This window comes from Mustela putorius, unplaced genomic scaffold (assembly GCF_011764305.1).
Source record: "Mustela putorius furo isolate JIRA1106 unplaced genomic scaffold, ASM1176430v1.1 tig00001059_pilon_pilon_pilon, whole genome shotgun sequence".
Taxonomy (NCBI): domain Eukaryota; kingdom Metazoa; phylum Chordata; class Mammalia; order Carnivora; family Mustelidae; genus Mustela; species Mustela putorius.
Window position 1 is genome coordinate 1,247,580 of NW_025421553.1, and position 12,195 is coordinate 1,259,774.

Sequence of the window (12,195 nt, forward strand, 5' to 3'; positions counted from 1 at the left end):
ACTCCCTGGTGCCTACTGATCTCTCAACTACTTATTTACCAACTTGCAAATAGTGAATTGGTGAAAGACAAAATGCTCCCAATGATCAAGGAGATGAATCTTTTGCCTCATCTCTAGTATTCAGATACTTCGTAAAAAACAAAAGAACAACAACACAAGAACGGGACCGGACGATTTCACATTCTAAAAGATTCTCAAATTTATCCTTCCTCCATTCTCAAAGCCTCTGGCTGTTTAATTCAGGCTCAAAACACCACTGCCTTGGACTTTACAGTAGTCTCTTCTTTCCCCTACTGTTTGCATATCTAGAATTCATCTAAATGGCTACCACAGTTATTTACCTAAAATCACGAATCTAATCATCACAGTTCCTAGATGGAATACCCGCCATGACCAAGAAGATAAAGTCTGAACTTTACTAAGTTATTTAGGAGTCTTTGTAATCTGTCCTCTGTCTGTAATCCTTATTCTGTGTGGTGCTCCAGAACCCCCTTCTCCACACCCACACCTTAGCTGGGTTGTGCCTGTTCAGGTCAGTGACTCTGAAACTCCTCATTGGGAAGGCATGCTAAAACAGAGATGGTTGGGTCTCAAACCCAGAATATGGGAGTCAGGAGTTCTGAATTGGGCCCTGAGTTTTCACTTCTCACCAATTCCCAAATGATGTTGCTACTGTTGGTCTGGGTACCACACTCTGATAATCACTGTCTAAAGCAAGTCAGATTTCCAACTAAGTGAAACCCCTAGACTCAGCTCAAAATCACTCTTGTTTCTTTTTCTTGGTGGGCCTCTCCTGACCACTCTCTAAGTTTATGCAGGTTTTAAGTATTATTTATGATACACAAACTGTAGTTAGTTAATCTGGCTGTCTTCTTCCTTTGATTATAAGCCCTTTAAGGGCAGAGAACATGCTATATTGGCACATGGGAGAGGAATTCAATCTCCTTTGCTGAATGAATGAATGAAGGTGTTATTGTATTTGTATTCCTGACTGGGCTATTTTCCAGATACAGAATTGGCCATCCTGCCTGTTAACTTTAAAAGCTACTGGTACATGTATTTCAGTGACCTTTTGATAACATTTCACAGCTCTTAACAATTCACCAAAGGGAATTTTAGAGCAACACTCATCTTACATTCTAATGAACAAAAGAAACATACATGACAGGTAGTCAGAAATCAGTCTGACGAAATTCAGTACAACACGAAACAAAAGACTTTAAAATTATCCTGGAAGTTTTATGGGCCCCCGCCTCACCTCATCTCTCCGTTGAGGTGTGGCAACCTGATGAAAACATAATGAGGATATTGTGTCAGTTAACTGAAAAACATAAGGTGAAGGAATAGACAGTCAAAATAGTGGCTTGGCAATGTGCTGAGTGAGCAAGTAGACAATTTGTTTCACCTTCAACTGGTTGTTCTTTCATTGTGAACAGAGCCTAAAGGGCATATCTGGATTTATATGATTCATAGAGATAAGGGGAAGGATTCTTAGAGAAGGGTGAATGACTCTTGCCCTTTTCTTTTTCTTCTCTCTCTCTCTCTCTCTCTCTTTTTTTTTTTTTTTTTTTTTTTTTTGTGAGAGAGAGAGAGAGGGAGGGAGAGAGTACACTTGCACAGTTGGGGGTGAAGCTCAATCTCACAGCCCTGAGATCATGACCGGAGTCAAAATCAAGAGTCGATGCTTAACTGGCTGATCCACTCAGTGCTCCTCTTTTCTTTCTTCTAACTCATAATCCAGTCAGTGACTAGGCCAACTAACAGGCTGAGCCTGAATCTTGACTAGTATTTGACTGACACCTGGTCCTTGGAACTCCTGCTCAGATGACCAGAAGAACGTATCTCGCCACAAAATACAAGGCAAGAACAGGTGAGCAAGAAGAACACAATCCTGGGATGCTGACTAATGTGGGGAGAGTGGGTGAGGTGGAATGGGCAATGGAGCTGGTCAGGAGAACTGACTAAGATTGGAAAGGAGCTTGAGGTTTATGCCCTGGAGCCTGGATTTAATTCTGCGGGTATTTCAGAGCCACTGACCTAATTCCAAATTGGGAATTAGAGAAGCTAAAAGCAGAAAGACTAATTATAAGTCAAAAGACTGGGTCCTGAGGCACTGCAGGATGAGGAAGAATATTCCAGAGAAAGAATTCATAGAACTCAGTGACTGTATTAGTCAGGGTTCTTCAGAGAAACAGAACCAATAGAACACCCAGGGATGAGCTAATGTTGCAATTTCAAGACTGCTTTGGTAGAATTCCCTTTTGTCCAGGAGTGAGGAGTGGGAAAGAAGTCAGTTTTGGTTCTCTTAAGGCATTTAACTAATTAGGTGAGACCCACCCACATTATGGAGGACAATGTGCTTCACTCAAAAGCTTACCAATTTAAAATTGTGTAATTGTGTCAAAGCAATTACAAGTATCCAGTGGAAAAAAGACAGTCTCTTCAATAAATGGTGCTGGGAAAATTGGACAACTAAATACAGAAGAATGAATCTTGACCATTCTCTTACACCATACAGAAAGATAAACTCAAAATGGATGAAAGACTTCAATGTGAGACAGGAATCCATCTAAATCCTAGAGGAGAACATAGGCAGTAACCTCTTTGACATCGGCCACAGCAACTTCTTCTAAGATGTGTCCCCAAAGGCAAGGGAAACAGAAGTAAAAATGAACTTCTGGGACTTAATCAAGATAAAAAGCTTCTGCACAGCAAATGAAACAGTCAACAAAACAAAGAGGCATATTCACAAATGACACAACAGACAAAGGGTTGATATCCAAGATCTATAAAGGACTTCTCAAACTCAACACCCAAAAAACAGATAATCAAGTCAAAAAATGGGCAGAAGACATGAACAGACATTTCTCCGATGAAGACATAAAGTGGATAATAGACACATGAAAAAATGCTCATCATCATTCGCCTTCGGGGAATTTCAAATCCAAACCTTACACCAGTTAGAATGGCAAAAATCGACAAGGCAAGGAACAACACATGTTGGAGAGGATGTGGAGAAAGGGGAGGTCTCTTGCACTGTTGGTGGGCATGCAAGCTGGTGCAGCCACTTTGGAAAACAGTGTGGAGGTTCCTCAAAAAATTAAAAATAGAGCTACCCTATGACCCCACAATTGTACTACTGAGTAGTTACCCCAAAGATAGAGATATAGTGAAAAGAAGGGTCATGTGCACCCCAGTGTCCATAGCAGCAATGTCCACAGTAGCCAAACTGTGGAAAGAGCTGTGATGCTCCGCAACAGATGAATGGATAAAGAAGATGTGGTCTGTCTACACGATGGAATATTACTCAGCCAACAGAAATGATGAATACCCAACTTCTGCATCAACACGGATGGGACTGGAGGAGATTATGCTGAGTGAAATAAGTCAGGCAGAGAAAGTAAATTATCACATGGTTTCACTTACTTGTGGAAAATAAGGAATAGCATGGAGGACATTAGGATAAGGAAGGGAAAAATGAAGCGGGTTTGGAGAGAGGGAGACAAACCATGAGAAACTATGAGAAACTGTGGACTCTGAGAAACAAACTGAGGGTTTCAGAAGGGAGGTGGGTGGTGGGATGTGTCCACCTGGTGGTGGGTATTAAGGAGGGCACATATTGCATGGAGCACTGGGTGTTATACATTAAAAAAAAAAAAAAAATCCTGGAACACTAAATCAGAAACTAATGATGTACTATATGGTGACTAACAACAGAATTAAAAAAAAATTTTTTTAAATGTCAGTATCATCCAAAAAAAAATCTTCAACAGAAACATCCAGGATAATGTTAGATCCAATCTAGACATTGTGGCCCAGCAAAGCTCATACATAAAATTAACAATCTCAGTGACCAATGGGTTGGAGAACTGAGGCTGAAGAAGATACAGGATGGATGGATGGATGGGTGGTGTTCAGCTTGCATATTTGAATAAATGGTGAAAATTTTAATTAAGATAAAGGTCTTGAGATGAGAGGCAAATTTTTGTGATGTGAAATTTTTTATTACTCCAAGAATATTTACTGACATCAAACTTGCATCAAATACTAAGCCAAAGACAAAAAAACAAAACAAACAAACAAACAAAAAAAACAACTAAGCCAAAGACCTCTTCTTTTTATAGTATGTGTGGGAGGGAATAAATATATAGAAAACATCATATTAAGAAAAACCCTTAGAGGCGCCTGGGTGGCTCAGTGGGTTAAGCCGCTGCCTTCGGCTCCGATCATGATCTCGGGGTCCTGGGATCGAGCCTCGCATTTGGCTCTCTGCTCAGTGGGGAGCCTGCTTCCCCCTCTCTCTCTGCCTGCCTCTCTGCCTGATCTCTCTCTCTCTGTCAAATAAATAAGTAAAAAAAAAAAAAAAGAAAAAAGAAAAACCCTTAAATAGGGATTAAGCATATGCTTTAAAGGCAGAGACACTTAAGTGCTGTAACTTGGACCAGCGGCTTAACATCTAAGTCTCAGTTTGCTCATGTGTAAAGTTAAGTGTTCTGAGAATTAAACATTATATAGAAATATGATCATTATAATAATTGATGTTATATAATGATTATAACAAAATATGACCATATATATATATATATGATATATATAAAATCTCTAATTCTCAGAAAACCTTGCATACATATGGTGCCTGGCAGTGGCACTTAGTAGTTCATCAAGAAATATCTCTGAAAGATTTAGCTCCATTTTTACTGTATTAATTATTGTAACTTGTGCACAATGCTAAACAAATCTGAGATTGATTTTCCCTAGTGCCGAGACAATCTCAGGGGACGCAGTTGCTGGGAGGGTACTAACTGACTCTGTCTTCTGTTACAGTATGCTAAATGGCTCCATGGTCGCTTGAAGCAGATAATGTAGCTCCCAAGGGAATTAGGGAGTATCTTCGGTACTGGTCTCAATAGGGTCCGTTATATACTTGGGTAAACAATGTTTAAAGGATCCAGTAGTGCATGTATAATATTATTTTAAAGTTCCTAAAGGCCATAAATGTTTAAAATCTAGAACCAATTCAAGCCACTCTAAAATCATTTAATTAGAGCTGCCAGGATTACGAGTTAATACACATCAGCACATACAAAGTCATTTAACCTGCATGGAAGCAGAACGTACCAGATGATGTCGTCATTCAGTATCGTTTGACTATTCCTTAATAAATGCATGATACAGAGTGAATTTACTGGAGGTATTTCAGAATCAAAGGTGATGCTTCAAAATAGGGTCAGAAAGCTTTGGGCCATGCCCAGATCTGTTTCCCTGCCTGTATTTGCACATCAAGTTCAATTGAAACACAGCCATGCTCATTTGTTTAGTTTTGTCTCTGGCCGCCTTCACTCTACAATGGCAGGGTTTCACAGTTGAGAGAGATTCCATATGGCCTGCACAGCCTAAAATATCATTCTCTGTTGCTTTAGAGAAAAAGTTTCCTGACCCTTCTCTAAAGGGATTTTGGAAACATGGTTTTACATCAGAGTTTGAAAAAGCTCAAATGAAGTCCAGGCACAAAGAGCGTCCATAAATGCTTCATGAGGATTAGATGTAAAGGTGGATTGCCGGGGAGGTGAAGCTGGGGGGAATCGGAGAGTATGAACAGGCTCAGAAGATTGTAGCAGGGAATCCATCCTGCCTGTTTTCCGCCCAAGTGAACTGCAAGCCCCGGCGTACCACTTCTTCCAAATTTGGAAAGGAAGACAAGTCTCCATTCTTTTTAGTTGACTTCCCAGTCTGAGAGTCATTTTCAGGATAAGCCCAAGAGGCCTGGCCACCACTGCCTTAGAAGCTAAGGAAAAGAGTATTGCGAAACAAGAGCTAAGAATTGGAATGAAGAAAGCACACAGCTGATTCTGATTTTAGAGATGGTTCTGCCCCCTTCATGCAAAGGCCTCAGTGGACAGACTGAATGTGTGTACCCCAAAGGATGACAGAAGCACGGAAGGGGAGAAGCACCAGGCACATCTGTCAACTTCAATATAAACCCCACAGTTCCAAGGAGATGATGTCTGAAGAGAGGGAGGACACAGACATGGCAGTCTCTGCAGGAAGCTGAGCAACTGAAAGTAGTTAAAAAAAAAAAAAATGCACTTACCTGAGCTGCCAAATCACAGCAGATGGTGTGATCTGAAGGGAGATAAACATTAAGGCTGGGAAAGCAAGCAATTCATCCTGTCAGCTTTCAAGGACTGGTGCAGCTGAAAGATCAGCCCAAGAACTGGAGAGACACTGTACAACGGCAATGTTTGACAACAATCAAACCTGTCTACGAGACAGGTGATGGAGGGTAACCTGCTGCGGAGAACCCCTTTAGCAATCGGAAAGACTCCCACAACTGTTTGGAGTTAAAGAGCAGAAATGAACCAGATGTGAGAAATAGGAAGCAAATAGGGCATGCTATGCAGCAAACACAAGTCGGTTGAGACCAATGAAGTGATAACTGTCTTTAGATAGGGCCCAGAGGAGTAAGATAGCTTTGGACTGGGAAAGAATGGGAAGACTCTGGGCTGTTTTTCCTGGTTCCTGACTCCCAGGATGATGCTGAGGATCTTGAGGAAGTCACTGCCTGAAGCCCTGACAAGATGTCAGAGTTGGGGTGGCTGGTTCTGCGGTATGATTTTGGGAGCCTGCTTCCATTCTCATATGATTTTCCCACTCACTTATTTACGTATTCATTGATTCCCTCTTGCATTTGTTTCAAAAATATTTACATGTTTACAAATACCTGGTCATGTACTGGATACTGTCCTTGGTGCTGGAGCTAGAACAGTGAACAAGACAGTCTTTTCCCTCCCGGAGCTTATACTCTATTGAGGGACACATCACTTAATAGCTACATGGCCTGTTCCGCACTTCTCTCTTTTATAAAAAGGATATAATCATACCTGCTTTTACCCCTCGCACAGTGTAAGAAGTCTGAGAAATTTCCATAAGACAGAGTTAAAAGTCTGCAGGAATCACTATAATTAGCATTCTTTTATCTATTTCCCAGGCTCCATTGCTGTCATCTTGCTAATAAGCAGATCTGATAATGCCGTTCCCTTCTTTGATGTCTTCTTATTAACTGGAACATGGGTCCGCTAACTTATTCTGCATAGGGTTAGGTAGTAAATATGTCAGGCTTTGTGGGCCATATAGTCTCTCTCACAGCTCTTTACTATGGCGGCACAAAAGCAGCCTCGAGACCATATATAAACAAATGAGTGCCCGTGTTCCAATAAAGCTTTATTTACATAAACAAGTGTGGGCTGGGCTTGGCCCATGGGTTGAAGTGTGGCAGCTCCTGATTGGGTCTAGAGCAGAAGGTCCAGACTCTTAGTATAACATACAGTCTGATCTCTAATTGTAATTCCATCTCATCATCTTCCCTTCCTCCTGTAAAAATAAACAATTTGCCATTTCTTGAACCATAACATAGTTTCTCATCTATCTTGCAAAAATCGATAACATGATTATAAATGACTCAAGTAATGTAGTTACCTAAAAATTGAATCATAGTCCACTATTTCATACGACTGTATGACCCTAATTTTCCATTCATAAATATGTCATTTAATACATAGATTTTATCTTACTCTTTTTAAATGGTTGCTTATTATCTTATTGTACAGGTGAACCACCATTTATTTAACCAGTCACTATGCCCTTCAAGCTTCCTCCCCTTGTGCATGTTGCTTCCTCTGTCCGAAAAGACTTTTCTTTGCCTATTCGGCAGTCTTCTTAAGCTCAAGAGCCAGCTTAACTACAACTTTCCCTGTAAAATCTGTCCCTCATTTCTTGGTAAAATTCACTCTGTTCTCATTTATATGTATAACTCTACTAGAGCTCTTCAAGAGTCTAAGGAGAAGTGTGCTAGCTATTAATTGATGAAGTTCAATGAGTATTTATTAGATGCCAAACATTTTTTAAAGCACTTGATCTGTATTAACTACCTGAAGAATCTGGTTTCTTGATGGCATTATCAAACCCCTGATTATGATGTCTTTTACCCTGAATTTTACAAAGGTGAGTTGACTTTTTCCCTTACGTGAAAGCAAAAGAATCTCATCTTACAAAGTACTCAGGAATCTCTACCATTGTGCATTGACCCTGGCAGGTGCAATATAAAAGCTGCCTTTTCTTTCCTTTTAAGCAATAAGTTCCCTGACTGTGGTCATCAGACCTTAATCACATAGGTATCACCAGGGGCCAGGATAATAATTTCCTCATGGTGGAATCTCAATAAATATCTGCCTAGTGAGTTAATGACTCGGCTATAGAGGTGAGAAAATTTACTGAATGGAATGGAGCTGGACAACTTAATACCTTTCCTGAGCCCAGTATCTTCATCTTCAAGAGGTTTACTGTTTTTAAGCGCTTTGTTGATGTAAAGAACTTGGTGAGATTACAAACTTGAGGGCCAGTAATTCAAGTTCTAGTAGAGATAGGCATCAGTTTTTCCGAATTCAAGTGCTTAGCAGAAAGCCTTAATTTAAAGCATAATCATAGTATATGTTATATTAAATGAAAAAGGACAATGATTTTATTTTTTTAATTTCAGATTTTTAAAGAAGATCCTGCACTAGGATCCAGACAAGATAGTCGAAAGTGATTAAGTTCTGCGCACACATGGTTTCCTGGCAGCTTATCAGTGCCTGTGAGCATCCTTCTTTGAATGCCATTATTTAGGTGAACAAAGGTGGTATCTGTATCCACCACCAAAGCAGCAAAGTTGAACTGAGTATCTCACAGCAGCGTGCATCTCCAAGAGTGGGCACTGATGCTGGATTTACTGGCAGTTTTAAGAATGGATCTCAGGACAGGCAGTGAATTAAGAGCAAACCTTCCCTGGCCATGTACTTTATAGCTTCCTGTGACTGACAGGATAGCCAATAATAACAACAATTGTTCCTGGAGCCAGGCACTGGGCCAAGTGTGTTACAAATACTTTCTCATGTATTCCCCATGACGATACTAGGATATAGGTATTCTTAACCCCATTTTACAGATGAATGAATTGAGACCTAGGTTAGATCCGTTAATGTGCCTATGGTCAGGCAGATAGTGAAAGTAGTGTACTTGAGACTCTCTGATTCCAGGCCCAAGCTCCATTTCATTAGAGCATTCATGGCGTGGACATTCAAGTAGAGAAGTCGTTTCTAACTTCCTGTTTCCTTAGTAGAATCTGCATGCAATCTCACCTCACAAATCATCATTTAAGAAGAGAACTAGAGGGTGCAAGTTGTTGTTCTTCAGCTCTGTAGCCTAAAGTGTTTGATTAGTAGAGCTGGTGGACATTATGAGTTATTTCTAAGAGCACGTAACCCTACTCTCTTTAACAGCCGAAGGATGTGGGAGATGATCCCCTCATGGAGAAATTCCAGGAATGGGAAGAAAAAGAAAGGCAGAAAAATGAGGACTGGTGAGATTTATATTCACTTTCCTCAATATGAAGGCAATTCACATCATGATTGCATTACGGATCTAGTTCTACCTTTGTATGACTTGAGGTCAAATGAATGGTACCCCTAACATCTACATGTGGCCCCAGAGCCGGGAAGATGTTCTCGGACCTGCACGACCTCAAGAGCCGAGCACAGCAACTTACGTGGCTGTGGATGTTTACTGGTCGCCACCCAGGAGCTCCACCCCTAGTAAGCACTAGAAAGCATGAACCACAGTGTCAGCAGCCTCTGTGAATCCAGGAGACAAATCTGTTAGTCACTGACACTTCTGCACATTGTGTGAGCAGAAGCATTGTCTTTTCAAGGACCTTTGTATGGTAAACAGCCTTGGAAGACAGAAGTAGTATCCTTCTATTGAGCAGAGGTCTAGTTTGTCTACTGTTCAGTGTAAGAGCGATAAGGTACCCTGTTGGGGGCAAGGCTCAGGCAGGCTTCCTTGCAGCCCATTATCAAAGATGCAGGTTCCTCAGCTGTGAGGCAAACCCACAATGTACTCAGCATCGACCTGAGCCACACTGCATCACTAATGGGACATGGTGGGGGCAAGGGAGACTGATGGGAACATGAAGCACATGCTGGTTGATATACTGTGAATAATAAAGTCCTCTGTCTCTGTCCTAGGGGTTTTGTGTCTTCTGTAAGATTAACTTGCTTGCTTAAAAGCTGGGTAAAATCTCTGATCCTTCAGTCTTGACATGTGCCTTCTAACTGACAGCTCCATGGAGCCCAAGACAGTCCCACTGTTGTATCTAGAGAACCACAGCCCAAAGGCCTCATCCTTTTCATTTCTTTAAAAGGATTTTTTTTTAAATATAGTAGACTAAGTGCCACCCAGGTTCTACCATTTCAAAATAAAGCATGCCCAGTGGGTGAATTTTCTGTTTCTCATGAGTCCTGAGTTACTTATTCCCACATAGAAATCCTTAGACAGACATGAACAAGAAAGAGGCCCTTAGGGAGAACAAAGTCTAGCCCTTTTGCTCCTAAGTCCTTAAATCTATACAGTATTGAGAAGTTTTGATGATTATGGATCTGTCTTAAAGAAAATGGAAAATATGCTAAGCTAGTGAATAAGATGATGATTTACCTGTTTTGGTTGTGAACCTTTCCACACCCAAGCATTCAATCCACCATTAATTCATTGTGAGTCTTCGACCACTCTCTGCTGCTGCAACGCTGGTTCTCTATGATGGTGGCAGTGAAGACGGGGTAGGATTTCAACTTGTTTAATTGCAGGTTGCTCTGAAACCAGCCCACTTTCAGCTCAAGAAATCTTTAACCTAAACCTGTGCTTTCAGAGGAATTATCCCCAAAACAGTGTCCTGAGTCTCTCTCTTCATTCATGATATGTTTATAGGAAGTAATAAATATTTGTCCTGTGACATGACAACAGGGGTCTTCCGTTTTCAACAACTATGTGCTGTCCCCTCTGCTCCTGAATTCTTAAGCCCAAAATGACTTTACAAGGGTGATTGTTTAAAAGACTCTGTCTCTCTTCTAATACCATAGTCTGCTTGACCTAATTGAAGCACCTGTATACTAATATATAATTTCATCTTAAAACATTTCAATAACTTTATACTCCCTTCATCCATATCTGTAAGGAAAAAAAATTATTTTTTAAGTAGTGATGGTAGGAGTATTTAGATCACAGCAACTTTTTTTTTTTTTAAAAGATTCTATTTACTTATTTTTGAGAGAGAGAGAGAGCGTGTCCACACATGAGCAGGGGGAGGGGCAGAGGGAGAGGGAGAAGCAGGAGCCCCACTGAGCAGGGAGCCCAACACTGGGCTCAATTCCAGGACCCCGGGATCATGACCCGAGCTGAAAGCAGATCCTTGACAACTGAACTACCCAGGCACCCCACCACAGCAACTTATGTTAAAACTCTGTCTCCTTCCCCTTAACATCTGCTCCTTGTAGCCTCTCATTCTCCTATCCATGTGCCAAGCGATACACACCCTCTTGGGTCTTTGACCCGCACTGCCCATTTCATCACATCCCTGCGACAACCGTCCCCACTTGTAGCCAGTCTTATAGCCCCTCAGGCAGCCTCTAGGAGACTACAGAGCTATTTCTTACGTTGAACCGGTTTTCTCCTGAGAATGGACTTTTGGAGCAAGCATGCTTTCACTCTTCAGAGATGCTTTGCTGGCTATTCCCATATGCTCGGTTTCAGTAGGAGAAGAAAGGAGACTTTGACCTCTTTACTTTGACCTGTTTTTTTTATTCCGTCTTACCAGTCTTGTCTTCAGCTCTGCTGACTCTCCAACATCTTGTAGCTGATGATGTTATCAACCTGATGGTTAAGGGCAACTGTTCCCTGTTTTGATTCTATATTTGGGTTTGGTCCCTAGCTCCACTGGATAGAATTTCTTCTCAACAGCTCATATTCCCATGGAGTTTATACAAACTTTCTCAGCTGGTTCGGCGAGACGGTTAATTAGCACAGTCACCTCAGCTGTGCTGACATTGGTTGATGAGACCAGGGGAAAACCAGAAATGTTTTGGAATGATAGGCTGTGGGAACTTATGCCAAAAGAGCCCTGCTGCCTTCTCCTCTTCTGTTCAAAAATATGCTTAATTGTCGCTCTTCTTCCAAAGTACAAGATAACACTAGTGATTAAAAAACAACACCAACAAAAACCCCCTCCCCCAAACCCAAACCTGGTATTAGAGCAAGCCAGATAGGAGATAATCGCTGGCCATTAAACAAATCTTATTTCCAGAGAGACAATATAGTGTTGTACGGCTT